The sequence below is a fragment of the Nomascus leucogenys genome, chromosome 10 (genome assembly GCF_006542625.1).
Source record: "Nomascus leucogenys isolate Asia chromosome 10, Asia_NLE_v1, whole genome shotgun sequence".
Taxonomy (NCBI): Eukaryota; Metazoa; Chordata; class Mammalia; order Primates; family Hylobatidae; genus Nomascus; species Nomascus leucogenys.
The window spans coordinates 90,320,403-90,339,312 of record NC_044390.1 but is presented as its reverse complement, the minus strand read 5'-3'; the positions used below and the strand labels follow the sequence as shown (position 1 = coordinate 90,339,312).

General features: G+C 49.4%; 1 protein-coding gene across 2 annotated transcripts in view; it reads left to right on the top strand.

Annotated features, from left to right (window-relative positions):
- The first annotated feature begins 2,613 nt into the window (after positions 1 to 2,613).
- Positions 2,614 to 18,910, top strand: part of PITPNM2 (phosphatidylinositol transfer protein membrane associated 2) — a 187,238-nt gene continuing 170,941 nt past the window's right edge. Inside the window, exon 1 of one of the 2 annotated variants that reach the window (XM_030821592.1) lies at positions 2,614 to 3,088. The gene's annotated coding sequence lies outside the window, so the exon portion shown is untranslated. The remainder of the gene's footprint in view (positions 3,089 to 18,910) is intronic. The other variant, XM_030821593.1, reaches the window with a different exon arrangement.

Genomic DNA, 18,910 nt, shown 5'->3' with positions numbered 1-18,910 from the left:
TGTAAAGTGCCTGGTGCTTAGTAAGTGCTCAAGAAGTATTATATTTCAGATTCATTGTGTTAAGTAGGCTTTTGAGGTAGCATACTTTTTTTTTTTTTTTTTTTTTTGACATGGAGTCTAGCTCTGTTGCCCAGGCTGGAGTGCAGTGGTGTGATACCAGCTCACTGCAACCTCTGTCTCCTGGGTTCAAGCTATTCTCCTGCCTCAGCCTCCCGTGTAGCTGGGATTACAGGTACCACGTCTGGTTAATTTTTGTATTTTCGGTAGAGAGGGGGTTCTCACCATGTTGGCCATCCTGGTCTTGAACTTTTGACCCCAAATGCTCCACCTGCCTTGGCCTCCCAAAGTGTTGGGATTATAGGCATGAGCCACTGCGCCCAGCCTTGAGGTAGCATACTTTTTGAAATAAAAAAGTAGATTATGTCCCAAGAAGTTGACCTAAAAACTGCCTTGGACTGACATTTGTGAGGTGGTCTAAGATGTTCTCTTCACGCTTTGCAAAAAAATGAGCTTTTTTGGAGTTTAAATTGAGCTTCCCTCTGGTGTGTTTGGTTTTTTAACCACCAAAAATTTAACAAATTTGATAACCGTCATGTGTAAGTTCAGAAAGCACTTTGGTCTTAATTGGTGACTTGGGGGTTATTTGATATAAATATAGGCTGTTTTTCTAAAAATTATTGCCAGTATCCTCCAAATAATTGCCCCTTCAAATGTTTCATCTAAAGGTGACAGCCTGTGGGCAGAACCACGCACAGGAAGTGCCTGCAAGTGGGTGTTAGGAGATATATGTGGAGTCTGTGATAGCCAACCAAAACCTGTCCCCTTCTCGCTCAGAAAAGCCACATGCTTTGCTGGACACTGCTTGAAATCTGAACTCTGCACCTTACATATGTAGTAAAATTAGACACTTTTGTCACTTTAATTTTTAGATTATCTCAGAAATTTTCACTAGATTTCAATGTGCCACTTGTGCTATGAGTCTTTAAGAAGCTTTAAAAAATAAATGCACACCTGTAGCCTTGTAGGGTTCAGACAGGTAGATTATATTTACCTGTCATGAGGGACCATGTATGGTTGACAGTTGCAGGTTTGATTAAATCCACTATATTGCACAAATTTTGCTGGAAATAATTTCCTGCCCTGCCAAGAGCTCTATGGTAGTTTGATAATAAACTACCCCTGTATTCTTAGGAAATGTGTTACTAAGTCTTTTCTGCCTGATTTGTACTTTATTTCCATAGACCCCTCAGATATGTGAGGAATCAAGCCATAAATGTGCATTTGCTGGACATTATATACCATGTCATCTCTATGACTACAGATTTCAAGGATAATTTTTACATCTAACAATTTCACTGTAAGAGTGACCGATAATGTGAAAAATGTGCTTTATACAGTGCTGCTGGTGGGTAGACAAGTGCTTGCTGCAGTTCTTTCTGAATCTAGCCAGATGCTGGAGTCATGAAGCTGTAAGCTCCGCGGGAGCAGGGACCATCTCTTTCTTGCACTACAGGCACTCAATAAATACTCGTGGCTGTGAACTGGCGTGTGGCCTTTGTGTGTTTACTTCCGCTAGCTGGCTGCGGGAGCGGGTTCTTGGTGATTTTAAGTCCCAGGCATAGAGAAGTCCTTGAGTTACGGGTTAAGGGGCGTCCATCCAGGAGCACAGTTCCCGTTGGGACTCTGTGGGCTCCGCAGATCTTTCTGGATGGATCCTAGGGCACCTCTTGGTGGAGGGAAGGAGCTGAGGCGTTCTAGGTGGTGATGGTACGCCTTGGTCCTCCTCTGCGTGGTCATGGTCAGGGTCACCTGGAGGCGAGTCGGGAACGATGGCCTTCCTGGCCCGTTCAGTTGGGTTCTGCCGTGACCCCAGGAGGTGAGCAGCTGTCAGGGGCTCGGCCTCCCCGGCTTCATATGGAGTCATCTAGGCCGCCTTAATTTTAGCTTGTCCTCTCCCCTCCAGGGGAGCACCGCCGTCTCCTCAGCCTTATAAGGTGATAAATAACTAGGGATGGGTCGCCCATCACTAAGTTTTAGGTGTGTCCTCTTTAGTTTCATGACTTCAGATTTTGCCAAACAAGTCCACCCTGGCTCAACCTAACAAACACCTCACGTTTTTAAGGAATGTCACCATGCGCTCCCCCACCGGGGGCTCTTCCCGTTGGAGAGCCCTGTCGTGCCAGATCATCGGGATTAAACTGTTAGTGATCCTCTTCCAGCTATTCCCTGAGGTGGGGACCCGGACGGCTGCGCTCCCGGGCGTCCTGAGGGGAGAACGCGGACCCGGCGTGTGGCGAGCACCGCGCCCGGGGCTGGGCTTCGGTGAGCTGCCCGCTGCGCTCTGCCCTCCCTGGTTTACCATTTCGCTCCTAAGAAACTTCATTTTTTAAAATGAGGCTGTTTTAAGAGTCACAGCGGCCGCAAGTGGGCCGGTTCTCGCCCCCGAGTGCGCTCGGCTGCTGCGGACGGTGGGCGAGAAGCCCGGGGCGGGGATACGCGCCGCCGCCCCCGAGTCCAGTCCCGGGCCCTGAGGACACGGGCGAGCAGGGGAGGAGCGGGGGCGCCGCGGCAGGGCCGAGGAACCAGGCGGGCTGCCCAAGTCGGAGAGGTTTCTTCCGGCGGAGGCGGCGGGGCCGGGCCGGGACTCCGCAGGGACGCGCCCCCGCCGCCGCCGCCGCCGCTCCCCCGCGCGGCCTGAGGAGGCGCCGCCGCCACTGAGGGAATGCGAGCCCGGCCCGGCGCGCGCGGGCAGCAGTGGCCGCTGGGGTGCGCGGGGCACGGCGGCGCCGCGGCGTAGAGCTGTCCAGCCGGCCCCGGCCGCCCGCCCAGCGCTTCCTTCTCAGCCCGCGGCCGCCTCAGCGAGAGCCGCCCGCCAGCACGTGCGCCGCCGCCGCCCGCCTGCGACGCCCGGGAGCAATGCCCGCCGGAGCCCTGCCGCTCGCCCGGGGCCAGCAGGCGGCGGGGGCGCGCGGGGCGCAGCCGGCCGGGCCGGGGCCGCGGGGCGGGCGCTCCCGGTGAGGCGGCGTGAGGTGGCGGCGGCCCAGCCGGGGCCCCGAAGAGGACAGAGCCCGCGGCCGCGCCGAGCGGGGTGAGTGCGTCCGGGCGGCCGCTCCGCAGGCCCGCGGTGAGTCCCGCAGTGCCGGGCGCGGGCCGGGGACCTGGGGATCTGGGGCGGCGGCTCCCAGAGAGGCCCCGGCCCGCCCGCCCCCCGAGCCGCGGGGGCTGGAGGAGGGAGCGGAGACCCGGGCAGGGAGGAGGGTGTGGCGTGCGGGAACCCCGCTCGGGAGACCGCCCGAGCCTGGCCTCAGTGAGTCGCCGGCCCCGGATTCGTGCCCGAAACGCTGATTTCCGAATTTCCGTCGGTCGCGGCCGCGTGGGGGACCCCCGCCAGGGACAAGTGTCATAGCGGTCGGGGGGCAGGCGTGGGCAGTGCCGGTGCCAGGGCGAGGAAGGGGCTGTCGGGAGGAAGCGGAGGTGAGCCCCCGGCCCGCCTTCTCTGCTTCCCGCCTCCAGCTGAACGTCCCCAGGCCCGGGCCGTGGCCTCTGCCTGTCGGGGGCCCAGGGTTGGGGTGTGGCCCGTCTCCATCCTCAGTGCCCCCTTCGTGTTGTAATGGGGGTGCCGGCTCTGTCTTCTTCCCACCCCAAATCCTTTCTTATCTGTGGCAGGGCTGTTCAGTGTCCCCCGCCCCAGTGTGCACTGTCTCCCCGCAAGAAATCCCAAACGGCTACTCCAGGTGAACATAGTGCGTGCGGTGCAAATGTCATTTCAAGGCAAGTCCTCCAGGCTTGTCCCCTTTCCACCGACTTGCTCCTGCAGAGACATCCTGCACTCCTCTCCCTCCCTCTGAAGTGTGGGCTGGGCGCCTCTCCAAACACGCCGGCCTACCTGCCTCCCCCACCCAGAGTCTGGATTCTTCAAAGGAGACCTCATTGGAGCATCTGTCTTTGTCCACAACCAGCTCTCTCCCCGGCCCCCATCTGGGAGTGACCAGAGCTGCTAGGATAGACCCCCCACTTCTGGAGGGAAGGCAGTAAGTGCTCCCCTTCATCTGAATCTCCCCTAACACCCATCCCCCAGACTCTTCTCTGCTCTGAACTCCCACTGCCTGCTATCTCCTGTGTAACTCTTATCACCGTCTGCCTTATTTTATAGTTACTTTTCCATCTGCCTTATCTCCCCTGCTGGACGGTGAGCTCCCGGGCTGGAGTTGATTCATCTCTGGTCCCCTGCCCTGGTCAGTACCCTGCGTGCAGTCAGTGTCTCTGTGGAGCAGAAGGCCCTCCAACGCTTGCCTCCAGGACCGTAGCTTGTCTGATTCCTGGATTGTTGCTGTTAAATTATTTTCCTTCCATGAAGACACTGTATTCTGTGGTTGGAATGGACTTCCAGCCCTCTCCCACTGCAGAGAGAAACACAATGAGTTAGGAAGGGCTGTTTTTCTTCTAAGGAGTGGCTTGCCAAGTCAACAGGACAGTACATCCTCTGCCCTGAAGATGGCCAGGCACAGACTCTAGATTCTCTGGGTAGTGAGTGTTGAATGGGCCGTTCTCTCTCCTGGTCTTCCCCACCTGCTCAGGCGTGGGTGGCAGCAGGGGAGAGAAGTGGACTGCGGGAGTCGAGAGACTGGGGTTCCAGGCCTGGCTTTTCCCATAACTTGCTACAGGAGCTTAACTAAGTCACTTGGTTTCTCTTGGTTTTGGTTGCACCTTATGGAATCTGAAAGAATTCCTCTGCGTATCTAAGGCCCCTTGGGATCTGGGTCCTGTCTACCTTTTCTGCCTCCTCTCCTACCATTTCATTCATACCCTAAGCTGCAGTCCTCTCAGGCTACCTAGAGGCTTTCAAAAGCATGGTGCTCCCGTGCCCTCCCTCTCCCCAGGTGCCTTCAACTCTTCACTGGTTGAGACCCAGTCTTGGCCTTCACAGGTGGAATTGGTTCCCCTTCTGATTTTCCAACCACCCTAGTCTGACTTGCTTGCCACACGGAATGGCCCTTATCTGTTTACATGTGCCCCCCACTAGACTGTGAACTCCTGGGCAGTTAGTGCTGTGTCACGTTTCTCTGCATCCCCAATGCTTCGCTGCACAGTAAGGTACTTAGGAAAATAAGTGAGAGGGTTGGCCTAGATCACCACTGAGAGCCCTTCTTGTCCAGAGTCGATTGCTTATACATTCTCTGTTATGGAGACCCATTGCCTTCCTCCGTGTCTAGAGGCCTGTTTTAACACCAAGCAGATAGATGCTCTCCTAACCAGCCCATCCAGTTAAAGTCTTTCCAACTTGGTCTTCGAGAAGACCAGTCATAGAGGATGTGCAGTTATCTGTAGAGATTAGCAGAGGAAATGTCTGGTAATTTGAGATCACTGCCTTGCTGTTTTTGGAAAAAATGCTGGGGCCGTGTGCTCTTTAATGTAAGTGTAGTGGTATTGTTCCAGTGTCGTTGGCCACGGGCAGGAGGAGCCACTGCTTATGACCGCAAAGTCAATCCAAAACGAGCCATTGTACGCCAGTTCTCAACTTTGCTTGGATGAGATCAATCCTTTTGCAGATAGTCACCCTGAAAGCTGTTTAACAGGACTCCCTGCCTCCAAACACAGATGTGGCTAAGTGGTCTTTGCACAGCTTCTCTGTAGGTCATTTGGTTGATGTTTATTAAGCTTTTACTGGGTACCCTGGAATGTTACCAAATAGAGCCATGGCAAATCCTCATCTGGTTTACTCTAAAACCATAATCTGAGGCATTTTCCCCTTTTCTAAAGGCTTCTTACAGTGACCCATATTAAAATTTTCTTTTAGAATTTAGGGCCAGGCAAACTTTGCCTTCCCCCAGGAAACTAGGTTGCTTTCTCCTTTGATAATGAAAAGGAAAGTGGGGAAGGAAAACATGTTTTGTTTGTATACTATGCACCATGCAGTGTGTGCTTGGGCCTCCCTGACACACTGTGCAGGGTAGGTTGTATTCTTCCCCTTTTTCCCAGAGAAAGAAGTTGAGACACGCAGAGAGGTCAACTAACTTGCCCAAGTTTCCCTGGATTTGCACTCAGTTCTGCTTCTTTGCCACACTATGTGTGGCTCTTTCTATACCACACTGTCTTTCCAACTGATTATGTTTCTCCTCTTCTCCTTGGCTTCCAGGCTGCTCAGCACACAATGTGATATTCCGTCTAGCAACTATATTACCCTCAACGTCAGCATGTTTATTTCTGCTTTCCTGAACTGTCTCTTTTTCTGTGTGTGTGTTTATGTATAAATCTCTCTATATGTATTTTTTATAAAGTCATCACAAAAGGTTTCTGGAAAACTGTATGGATAAGTGAATTAAATATAGTAAGTAACATTGCTAGCTGGGCATGGTGGTGTGCGCCTGTAGCTGAGATGGGAGGATCCCTTTAGCCTAGGAGTTTCAGGCTGCAGCGAGTTATGACTGTGCCACTGCACTCCAGCCTGGGCAGCAGAGTGAGAAAAGAAAAAATAAAAATAAAAAGGTAACATTGTACCTAACACAGTAACTCACAGTGTGGTTAGGAAGACGAGTCCATGGGTAACAAAGGGTATGTGTGATAAGAGTTGTTGAAGGTAGAGTTCAGAGGGAGAGATGCCCTTTCTGGGTAAGGCAGTCAGGGTTGACTTCCTGAAAGAAGTGGGACTTGAAGGGGGCCTTGAAGAATGGGTAGTTTTGATAGTCCACAGCAACTGTAAAGGTGTGTAGGACTTAGAGTCTAAAATCTGTGGTTATCACAGTGGCCCTGCAGAACAGGTCTTCTGGTGGGAAAGGAGAGAATTGGTCCAGATATTAAAGTGGGGAGCCTGGTGATGCCTTTTTCAAATCCTCTATATCCTTGATGGAGGGTCCCAGAAGACTGGAGCTGGGAGGGCCTGCACCCTGTTGAGGATGAGAGGCAGAGGCTGGCAGAATAGAAGTGATTTGCACAAGACCTCTCTGCTAGCCTGGAACCCAAGTCCCTGATTACCGGTTTAATGCTCTTTTTTAAAAGTGACAGCGCTGTACATGGGTCCTTGTTTCCTGTAAAATGAGTATGGAGCATTGACCTCCTCACCCCCAGCCTAGCAACACCAGGACAAACCTCTGCTAAACGTTTATGGTCAAAGACATGATGAGTTCTATTGGGGGGGGCAGGCTGGCATTTGCTTAAATTACTCTTTTTTTTTTTTTAACTTTTATTTTATTTTTAAAAAATTATTATTATTTTTAGATGGAGTTTCACTCTTGCCGCCCAGGCTGCAGTGCAGTGGTGTGATGTTGGCTCACTGCAACCTCCGCCTCCCAGATTCAAGCGATTCTCCTGCCTCAGCCTCCTGAGTAGCTGGGATTACAGGTGCCCACCACCACACCAGGCTAATTTTTGTATTTTTAGTAGAGATGGGTTTCGCCATGTTGGCCAGGCTGGTCTCGAACTCCTGACCTCCGGTGATCCACCCACCTTGGCCTCCCAAAGTGCTGGTATTACAGGCATGAGCCACCGCACCCAGCTGTTAACTTTTAAGTTCAGGTGTACAAGCGCAGGTTTGTTGTATCGGTAGACTTGTGTCATGAGGGCTTGTTATACAGATCATTTCGTCACTCAGGTCCTAAACCTAGTATCCATTAGTTATTTTTCCTGATCCTCTCCCTCCTCCCACCCTCCACCCTCCAATAGGTCCCAGTGTGTGTTACCCCCCTCTATGTGTCCATGTGTTCTCACCTTTAGCTCCCACTTATAAGAGAGAACTTGTGGTGTTTGGTTTTCTGTTCTTTCATTAGTTTGCTAAGAATAATGGCCTCCAACTTCATCCATGTTCCTGCAAAGGACATGATTTCATTCTTTTTCATGACTGTATAGTATTCTATACTATGTGTATATATACCACATTTTCTTTTCCAGTCTACCATTGATGGGGCATTTAGGTTGATTCCATGTCTTTGCTATTGTGAATAGTGCTGCAATGAACATACGTGTGCCTGTATCTTTATGGTAGAACAATATTTTTAGTAGAGACGACGTCTTGCTATGTTGCCCAGACTGGTCTGGAACTCCCAGGTTCAAGCAGTCCTCTTGCCTGGGCCTCTCTAAGTGTTGGGATTACAGGTGTGAGCCATTGCGCCTGGCCAAATTACTTATATTAACAACCGCCCTTGCTAGAGGACACAAAGGAGATTAACCAACAGGCAGGGTTCCGGTAACAGACAAATCAAAAACCCAAGACAACCTTGGAGAGAGAGCATGGAAAAATCAGTTTCATACTCTGCTTGTTGAAGTTCCCCATTCTTCGCAAAGCTTTTCCTTGAGTGCCCTTGCCCCTGCAGTCCCTTATCTCTATTGTGGAAAGGGGTCTTATTAAGACCTGGCTAGTCAGAAAGATCAGAGGTCATGATCAGGGACGTCAGCAGGAGTCATGGGTCCAGGGAAAAGGCAGAGTATTACCAGAGCAGCAGCAGGACCCAAGAGACCTTGAGGCTGATTCCAGTCTTGGAGCAGAAGCTGACAGCTCAAACTCCCTATTGGGTGTGGACATGCCAACCTGCAGCCTTAGGAGCACATGACTGTAGGGTGGAATAGCTCTGTCTGAGGAAAGTATATCCTGACTATGCATACATGTATGCGTAGTCATTTGATTCATATTGTTGGCCATAGTTAGTTTCTTCTTTTTTTTAATTTTTGAGACAGGGTCTCTCTCTGTCTCCCAGGCTGGAGTGCATTGGTGCAATCATTGCTCACTGAAGCCTCAAACTCCTGGGCCCAATGATCCTCCTGCCTCAGCCTCCTGAGTAGCTGGGACTACAGACTTGTGCACCACGCTGGCTAACGTAGTTATGTTCTATAAAGTCCCGCTTCAAACACTGAGTTAGTGAACACTGAGCCACTGCTCCTAGGGAAAACACAGTGTTAGGGTCCTTTGAGCCTGCGGGGACAACATTTTCTTTAACCAATCCATATGTAATCTTATTTTATATATGTTTCTGTTAAAAGAGGTCGGGCATGGTGGCTCACACCTATAATCCCAGCAATTTGGGAGGCCGAGGCGGGTGGATTACCTGAGGTCAGGAGTTCGAGACCAGCCTGGACAACATAGTAAAACCTTGTCTCTACTAAAAAGACAAAAATTGGCCGGGCACAGTGGCTCATGCCTGTAATCCTAGCACTTTGGGAGGCCGAGGCGGGTGGATAATGAGGTCAAGAGATCGAGAGTATCCTGGCCAACATGGTGAAACCCCGTCTCTACTAAAAATACAAAAATTAGCTGGGTGTGGTGGTGTGCATCTGTAGTCCCAGCTACTCAGGAGGCTAAGGCAGGAGAATTGCTTGAACCCAGGAGGTGGAGGTTGCAGTGAGCCGAGATCGTGCCACCGCACTCTGGCGACAGAGTGAGACTGTCTCAAAACAACAACAAAAAAGACACCCTATTTAATATGTATTATTGATTCATTAACATTAAACTCCTGGCCATCAACACTGTGATTCATGCCTGAATGAAGCTTCTCTAACACAAGAGATTTTCTCTGCACATCATAACCATCTTGCACCCAAGAACTAGACCGCACCTCAGCACTGTGATTGGGGGCCATTCCAAACAGCAAAATCACCAACACAAACACACAAGTGCCAAAAATGTGGCACTGCACAGACCACAAAAAGGACACTTGTTTCCAATAGGAGAGCTGAGATGGGAAGATAGAGGATGTCCCCTCGTTCAACCTCAGCAGAGAATGTGCCATCAGGCAACTCAAATTTTTTGCCAATCTGCACAAATTCGAAAATGAATTTGAAAGCACCATCAGCATTGATTTTGGGGTTACAGATAAATTTTAGTGACTAGGGTAATTCACAAATATGGAATCCATGGATAGTGAGGATCTGCCACCTTTGGCATCATGTCAGCCCCCATGGTGTATCCAGCCTAGCTCAGGGCACCTCACAATGCTGATGGTACTTAATGGATGAAGACTTGAGCTGCAGGATGAAGCTGTGGGCAGATTCTTGTGTTTGCTTGTCTTAGGTGCTACAGAAAGACAAGCTGTCCTCCCTCAGCCCTGCTGTAGCTTCTTCTAGAAGGGCTGCTGCCAGCAGAATGGTGCCCATCTCTCTCCGCTCAAGTCTACAGGTAGGAGGGACCCTGTACTTTCATGCAGAGGGTTCTGGTAGCAGCCCTGCAATAGACTTGGCCTTTCTTAGGAGCTGAGACCAATCCTTCACCCAAAGAAATAATCCTCTTACAGAGGTGTTTCAGGCCAAGATGGGGGGTTCCTGGGGCCCCCATGCCTCAAATTGTGGCCTTCTTATGCCTGGGCTGTCTCAGAGGAAGCTTTCCCAAGTCTTTTGCCTATTGTGTGCCCTCTTAAGAGTTGGTACGTACGTCATACGGATTATTACTGTTTCTCCTCTGCAGAGCTGTTTATTTCCCCTTTGAGAGGTGGCTCCTGGGGAGGGCCTGAATTTTCTCTTTTGGCAGCTGGGGGGCTTCCCTTCCAAGTCTGACTCACAGGCTGTGCTGTGGAGCAGGGCTGTGCACTTTGCTTCTGTTGTCCTCCTGGGATTAGAATCAGGCCCTTGGGCCTCCTGGCCCCGTAGGGAGGGCTCACTGGGCACCAGTATCCTGCATGAGGTCGTGAGCCGGTGGGAGGGCTTGTTATGGGTGCTGCTGGCTCCACCCTCTGCTGTCTCTCTAGACAGCCCCTTGGAGGGAGGGAGGGAGGGAGGGGGGAGGGGGATAGGGATGGGTGTGTCAGAGTAGAAATAGGTGGCTATTCTCAGCTTCCATCAGTGGCGTGAGGTTGTCTGAGAGGCAGAGGCAGGGCTTCCCCGCAGGTGTGGATGCGTGGTTAACACTGGCTTGGCGACGGTGCTCTGGAGAACAGGAGGACATTCTTTCTCTCACACTGAAGGGCCCATTTAATTGCTTTCCTTGGTACTTTATAACAGTTGACTTTTCACTTGCTTTTTTTTTTTTTTTTTCATAAGAGGGAGAAAAACTCAACATTTTTTGCAATTAGAATTTTTCCCATGCGGGTAATCACACTGGAAAAAAGCATTTAAATCCTTTGAAAACCACACATAAGTGAGGCTCACGGAGCAGGGAGAACATTCAATCAGCAGGGGTGGCCAGACGTGGAGGCACTTCAGTGGGTTATCGTGTAAGGAAACAATTATTTCACATTTATTTTGGGTTTGCTTGTTGCAGCATATTTCAATTAGTTCGTCAGTGTTGTGCATCTGACAGGCCAAACGTTTATTGTGGTTGAACCATCTGGGAGGTGGGAGGCCTGCAGCCTTCCCCATGGCAGTCAGGAACTACTAGTTTAAAGGAAATTTGTTTGATGTGTTTAAGAACCCAACACTAAAACACCGTTAATAACAAAATCCTCAAGAATTCTGAAAGCACTCTCACCCATTTCTCCATCAATTGGGCATGCATCACTCGAGACTTCATTCTTCCCCTAAGCGGGACATTTTCTAATACGCTGAAGCAAAGTTTTGAAGTGGCTTACTTAATTGACCCAGAGCACGATTTGTATTAACCCAGCAAGGAAAATAGCTCACTAATTTATATTTGAGTGTGAGATAGCTTATGCATTTGCTGCTGGGAGTAGCAAGGGATGCATTTAGCGGATTCTTGCCATTAGTATGCAGCTGAGCTCCTGTCCTGTACTGTGATAGAGAGTGTTAGTTTGATTTCAGTTCCCAGCCTTGGGTGACTCACCAGAGCATTGTGAGTTCACGGTAATGACTACTGACCGGTGCAATTTGTCGTGCACTCTTTGAGTACCAAGATTTTATAGTACCTGATTTCACCCATTTTTCATTTTACCTCAATTATTCCTCCCCACCACACCCCCGCTAAAAGTTCTCTTCCCTGAGGAATGTTCTGTCTGACTTTCCAGCAGGGGGGATAAAGGAATTTAGAATCAAACAAATAGGAGAGCCAGAAGGAGCACTGGAAAAAACCGAGTCCAAGGGTTTGACCTTTCCACAAAGGGGAATGACTTTCCATTTCCCTGAAACCCTAAGATCACAGGGCTGGGTGTGGGGTGTTGGCAGTGGAGCAGGATTAAGACTCAAGGACACAGCTAGTGAACTGGAGGCCGGCTCATAAAATCTGGGACGTGCAGCTCACTCAGGTTTGTCTTGGTGGCCTGGGAGCTGCAGGACTGGTGCTTGCAGGGTTCAGGCCAGTGGCTCCTATACCATACCCAGCCTCGTCGACTCTGTGTTATGGGCTTTTCTGGTGCTTAAGATTCCTGCTCCAGGAGACGGCTGCTCTTCCCTCTCCAGGAGACGGCTGCTGTTCCTTCTCCAGGGAAGCCTCCAAACCAGAGGCATCCCTGGCCTATCCCAGCTGCTTCTCAGGCTGCGGGGGTCTTAGCTATTTGTGTTTGAGTTGCTGGTGCCAGGCGCAGTGGCATGGTAGTGATCCAGTGTCTGTGGATTGTTCTTGCAGAGGCAGTGGCTGGAAGTGCAGAGGGGAGGGGCCTTTCCCGCTTACCCACCTTTTGTCTAAGACACCACAGTGCATGGCATACTTCTGCCCATTGTGCTTCACAGGACTCTCACAAATGTTGCTGTGCCCATTTTACAGGTGAGGAAACTGAGGCTCAGAGAAGTCATGGTATGGCCCTCAGTGCTTTCATTTGTTGTGTCTCACAGATGGGGACTGTAAGACTCAGAGACGTCATGACTTAGGCCTCACCACACAGGGAGTTAACTGCTGGCTAGACTCTAGACCTGATCCCTCATGTTCATGCTTGTGTTCGGTCATGTTCTGTTACACAGCCTGTGCTGTTGTTTTGAAAAATCCATCAGTATTTCCTGATCTAGTTGAGTCTAAGCAGTACAAAATACCTTTCAATTTGGGTTTGTGTGGGGTTTTTTTTTTTCCCTTTTCTTTTTTCCAAGAGGAATACAGAATTCCTCTTCTTTTTGTTCTGTAGCTTTTCCTTTTCAAAGAGGCCAAAGGGATGCGTGGACTTAGAGCAGATTCACCAAGACAGGATTACGTGCTCTGGGATCACATCTGTTTATGTGACTTTGAGGCCAAATTTGGACCTACTTGTGAAGTTGTCCAGCTATGCACCTGTAGGCTGGAGGTTAGAGAGCAGGATGGGGTCTCGCTAGGCCTCTGGGGTATGGTCCTGGGGGTTTAGGAGTCTTACTTGAGAGTCAGTGCCTTTTTCTCCCTTTAAGGGAGAACAACCTTCAGACTGGCTGGGTGACAGCTGGTCAAGCAGATCCCTGTTTATGGCCTCCTTTCTGTTAGGGGGTGGGGCAGGGGATTTTTTTTAAAAAGAACACAGTTCCTAGCAGCTTGTCCTGGAGGAGGGGCCTCACTAACCTCCAGCCAGGGCCAGCTTAGTCTCCATCTTTCCCTGAGCCTACTCACTTTTGCTCTTTTCCTCGTTCTCTGACTCATTAAAGAAGGAGCAGGGGCCCAGAGCTGACCTCATGAATAGGGCAACAGGAAGCCAGGTTGGGGAGGAGGAGGCTGGACCTGGTGGCTGCGTCCTCTGGGAGTGCCTGCCTTCCTTGCTGTCTCTGGGCTCTTCTGGGCTGAAGGAGCAGAAGGGCCTGTGGCCACTGGGCTAAGAGGATTAAGAGGCGATGCAGGTGGCCCCAGTGTGGGAACCTCTGACTCAGGTCCCCTTAGCAGGAGTTATAGGGCCTGCGTTCCCTGGGGGCCTAAGGGGGCATGTTCAGAGCAGCTGAACCTGTGTTCTTGATCTAGATAGAGACACATCCCTTGACCTTCTCAGACCATCTAGAGTCAGACCTGCGTTGCTGTCCTCTTGATTTAGCTCCCAGGACCTGGGTGTCCCAGTCAGCCAGTGGGGTGCCTGGGGACGCTGAGTTATCCCTTTTTAGGTTTCCTCAGGTTGCCTAACTTGGTTCTAAATTTGAAACAGGGATTTAATTAAATCTCTGGATGAAAGAAAACTTGGGGGAGGTGGTCTGTAGGGAAGGGATGATAATAAGTCATACCTGGAAAAGTAGAAGTGGACTACTTGGCCTCTGGGATGGACAGGGATTCCCGAAAAAGCAAACGATGAGGTCTCAGAGCTGGGCCTCCCTGCTCTCCAGGTGGTGGATTGCCAGTTTATTCCTACTCTCACTATAGTCTTGCCTAGGTGCTTGGAATAACCCAGAAGGATTCTAAGCTTCTGGCCATGTTAAGGCCTCAGATGCAGAGAGAAAATGCAGTAGATTCCAGCAGATGTGGTATGTGGGAGAGGACAGGAAGGGTCTCTGGAAGCCCAGTGGAAAAAGAGAGGCACCAGGTGAGGCTTTGGACAGAGCAGGAAAGAAGGCAGAGATGTGCAGTTGTCTGTTTTTTTTTTTGAGAGGGAGTCTCTCACTGTCGCCCAGGCTGGAATGCAGTGGCGCGATCTCACCTCACTGCAAGCTCTGCCTCCCGGGTTCACGCCATTCTCCTGCCTCAGCCTTCTGAGTAGCTGGGACTACAGGCGCCCGCCACCACACCCAGCTAATTTTTTTGTGTTTTTAGTAGAGACGGGGTTTCACTGTGTTAGCCAGGATGGTCTCCATCTCCTGACCTCGTGATCCGCCTGCCTCGGCCTCCCAAAGTGCTGGGATTACAGGCATGAGCCACCATGCCCGGCCAATGATTGTCTGTTTTTAAAAATTGAGGTGAATTTACACATGATGTGAAATTAACCATTTTAATTATTTATTTATTTATTTTTTAGACAGGATCTCACTCTCTCACCCAGGTTGGGGTGCAGTAGCACAATCGTAGCTCACTGCAACCTCAACCTCCTGGGCTCAAGGGATCCTCTTGCCTCAGCCTCCCAAGTAGCTGGGACTACAGGCTTGCATCACAGTGCCTGGCTAATTGCCTAATTTTTCGTAGAGACAGGGTCTTGCTGTGTTGCCCAGGCTGGTCTTGAAATCCTGGCTTCAAGTGATCCTCCTGCCTGGGCCTCTCAAAGTGCTGGGATTACAGGTGTGACCCACTGTGCCCAGCCTGTAAAATTAAAAGTATTTTAATTTTATAAAATTGAAATTATTTTTAAAGTATATAATTAATTCAGTGTTATATAGTATATTCACAACAGTGTGCACCCACTGGCTCTATCGAATTCCAGAACACTTTCATCACTCCAGAAGGAGACCCTACACCCATTGGCAGTCACTCCCCATTCTTCCCTCTCCCAGCCCCCTGGCAACAACTCGTCTACTTTCTGTTTCTATTGATTTACCTATTCTGAACATTTCATATAAATGGAATCATATAATGTATGGCCTTTTGTGTCTGGTTTCTTTCACATAACATAGTGTTTTCAAGGTTCAACCATGTCGTATCATGGATAGTACTTCATTCCTTTTTTTTGTGGTAAAATATACATAATATAACATTTACCATTTTAAGCATTTTTATTTTTGGAACAGGGTCTTTCTCTGTCGCTTGTGCAGTGACACCAACACAGCTTACTGCAGCCTCGAACTCCTAGGCTCAAGTGATCCTCTTGCCTCAGCCCTCCGAGTAGCTGGGACTACAGGCATGCACCACCATGTCTGGATAATTTTTGTATTTTTTTTTGCAGAGATGGGGTTTTGCCATGTTGCCCAGGCTGGTCTTGAACTCCTGAGCTCAAGCGATCCACCCACCTCAGCCTCCCAAAGTGTTGGGATTACAGGCGTGAACCATTGCACCGGCCGTCTTTTTAAGACAGACTAATGGTTCATTGTAGGCATACACCACATTTTCTTTCCTCATTCATCCATCGATAGACATTTAGGTGTTTCCGGGCCAGTGAAATTTTGACTTTGGTTTGCCTCTGGATGAGGAACAACAAAAGACAACTGAACTAGGAGGGTTTAGGGACCCAGAGACATCAGTTGTCCCATTTCCAAGGTAAGTGACCATTGACAGTTGCATCTTTCTTTTTTTTTTGCTTTCTTCTTCTTCTTCTTCTTTATTTATTTATTTTTTTTTGAGACAGAATCTTGCTCTGTCACCCAGGCTGGAGTACAGTGGTGTGATCTTGGCTCACTGCAGCCTCCATCTCCCGGGTTCAAGCGATTCTCCTGCCTCAGCCTCCTGAGTAGCTGGGACTACAGACACGCACCACCACGTCCTGCTAATTTTTGTATTTTTAGTAGAGATGGGGTTTCACTTTGTTGGCCAGGCTGTTCTTAAACTCCTGGCCTCAAGTGATCCACCTGCCTTGGCATCCCAAAGTTCTGGGATGATAGGTGTGAGCTACTGCACCCAGCCACGAGAGCACCTTTCTGTGCCTTGGTTCCAATACCCACCTGGTAATAGTAGCAGTGGTCCCTCTCAAGGCTGCTGTGTGGATTCAGAGAGACTGGCTGGGAGGGTGGCTTTATGAGCTGTCAAGTACACTCATGAGCTGCTGTTGTCCTGGTCAGGCACAGAGCAGGTATTCAGCAGTCATGGGTATGAGGGTTGGTAGCGCACAGCCTTCTTCTGCCCACCTGGACCTTCCATGATCTGGAAGGAGCCAGAGGGGCTCACCTGTGATTCTATCTGCCAGAGGGCCCCCTTTCCTGAAGAGGTTCTGGGGCCAGCTCCAGGAAAAGGTGGCAGGTATGTGTCCTGGCTCTTGGTGGCCTTCAGAATGTGTGCTGACTCCTAACAGATAGTGGTAGGGAAGGCATGAGACACATAGCCTCCTGTAGTTCTGTCCCCTTGGTCTGCCTCTTTGGTGCTCCAGGAAATGAATCCAGGAGGATGACATGGGCAGCCTCCTGGGTGGCTGACTCAGAGCGGAAAGTCAGTCTGGCATTCACGAAGTCACACTTGCCCTCATTAGGCTAATTAACTTTCGATGTGGAAGTGCTCCATGAGCAAGTGACTTAGGAAATCCATTATCAGGCCGGGGTCAATTTTGTGTGCTGTGGTGCCTACGATGCTGTGCTGTACATTTCCATATTCACCAATTAAGGGTGCTTAATTATTATTATTATTATTTTGAGACGGAGTCTCGCTCTGTCTGGCCGGAGTGCAGTGGCACAATCTCGGCTCACTGCAATCCCTGCCTCCTGAGTTCAAGCGATTCTTCTGCCTCAGCCTCCCGAATAGCTGGGACTACAGGCGCCTGCCATCATGCCTGGCTAATTTTTTGTATTTTTAGTAGAGGCGGGGTTTCACTGTGTTAGCCAGGATGGTCTTGATCTCCTGACCTCGTGATCCACCCACCTCGGCCTCCCAAAATGCTGGGATTACAGGTGTGAGCCACCGTGCCTGGCCGAGTGCTTAATTATTAACTTAGGGCTGGGTGACTAAGGAGGAGTTGCATTCAACATGCTTTGAGAATTTTAAGGCCATTTGTGAATTAGCTGTAATATGGTAAATAATCAATCATACTTTTAATCTTGTGATCTGTGTTCTAGATTACATGGAAGATAAGCTGAGGCCGAGGGGTTGATTTATTGAAGGCTACAGGGATTGAGATTGAGGGGGAATCAGAAAGAACAAGAAGGAGGCCCTTTTCTTTAGCACCAAGTTAAATTTCTATTTTGTGTTATTTTTTCTGGTTTTTATAAATGGGTTTAATTTTTTTTTTTTTTTTTTTTTTTTGAGACAGAGTCTCGCTCTGTTGCCCAGGCTGGAGTGCAATGGTGTGGTCTTGGCTCACTGCAAGCTCCACCTCCTGGGTTCATGCCATTCTCCTGCCTTAACCTCCCAAGTAGCTGGGACTACAGGTAACTGCCACCACGCCCGGCTAATTTTTTTGTATTTTTAGGAGAGACGGGGTTTCACCAGGTTAGCCAGGATGGTCTTGATCTCCTGACCTTGTGATCCACCCACGTTGGCCTCCCAAAGTGCTGGGATTACAGACATGAGCCACCGCACCTGGCCAAAAAATTTTTAAGTAATGTATGTTGATGGGAAATTAACAAAGATAAATTAAAAAGCCAAATAATTAAAAAATGTCCATCAACTGATGAATGGGTAAAGAAAATGTGGTATATACGTTCAACAAAATATTATTCAGCCATAAAAAAGAAGGAAATCCCAAACTGGGTAGGGTGGCACAGGCTTGCAGTCCCAGCTACTTGGGAGGATCACTTGAGCTCAGGAGTTTGGGGCTATGGTGCGCTATGATCTCACCTGTTAATAGCTACTGCACTCCAGCCTGGGCAGCATAGCGAGACCCCGTCTCTAAAAAACCAAACAAAAAAGGAAATCCTGCCATATGGAATAACATGGATGAACGTTTAGGACATTATGTTACATGAAATAGAACAGTCACAGAAAGGCAAATACTGCATAATCTCACTTATACAAGGTACCTAGAGTAGTCAAATTCATAGACTCGGAGAGTGGAATGGTGGTTGCCAGGGTCTGAGGGGAGGAAGCAATGAGCAGTTAGTAATCTATAGGCATAATGTTTTAGTCAAGTGAGATGAATAAGCTCTAGAGATCTGCTATACAACATTGTACTTATAGTCAACAATAACATATTTTACACTTAAGTTTTGTTAAGGGGGAGGTCATATGTTACTATGCTTATCACAGTAAAATTTTTAAAAAGTCAAATGGTTTAAAAATATTTAAAATGAAAGTACATTATTCCTAGCTATAAACATGTTTTATTTTTGCTTTTTTTAAAAAATGGAACCCGAACCTACCTATAGGTTGCAGGTTTGTTCCTGCCACCGGGAAGGGTCCCACCTTCACCCTGGACGTCTTTGCTTGACTTCTGCCTTTGTGGTCTCCTAGACTGGGTGTGGCCACATTTAATTCAGCGTGTGTAAAGTGCTGACTGGTGTGGGGCATTTCCAGCTGACACAGTGGGCACTGCGAAAGGCTGCTTTCCATGAGAATGTCTGTCCCCATGGTTAGGTTCCCAGGCTAGCCCACCAACAAAACATGATCTACCGTGCAGCTGAATTTCTGAGCTTTGTCCTGCTAGGCCCACCAGCTACAGCA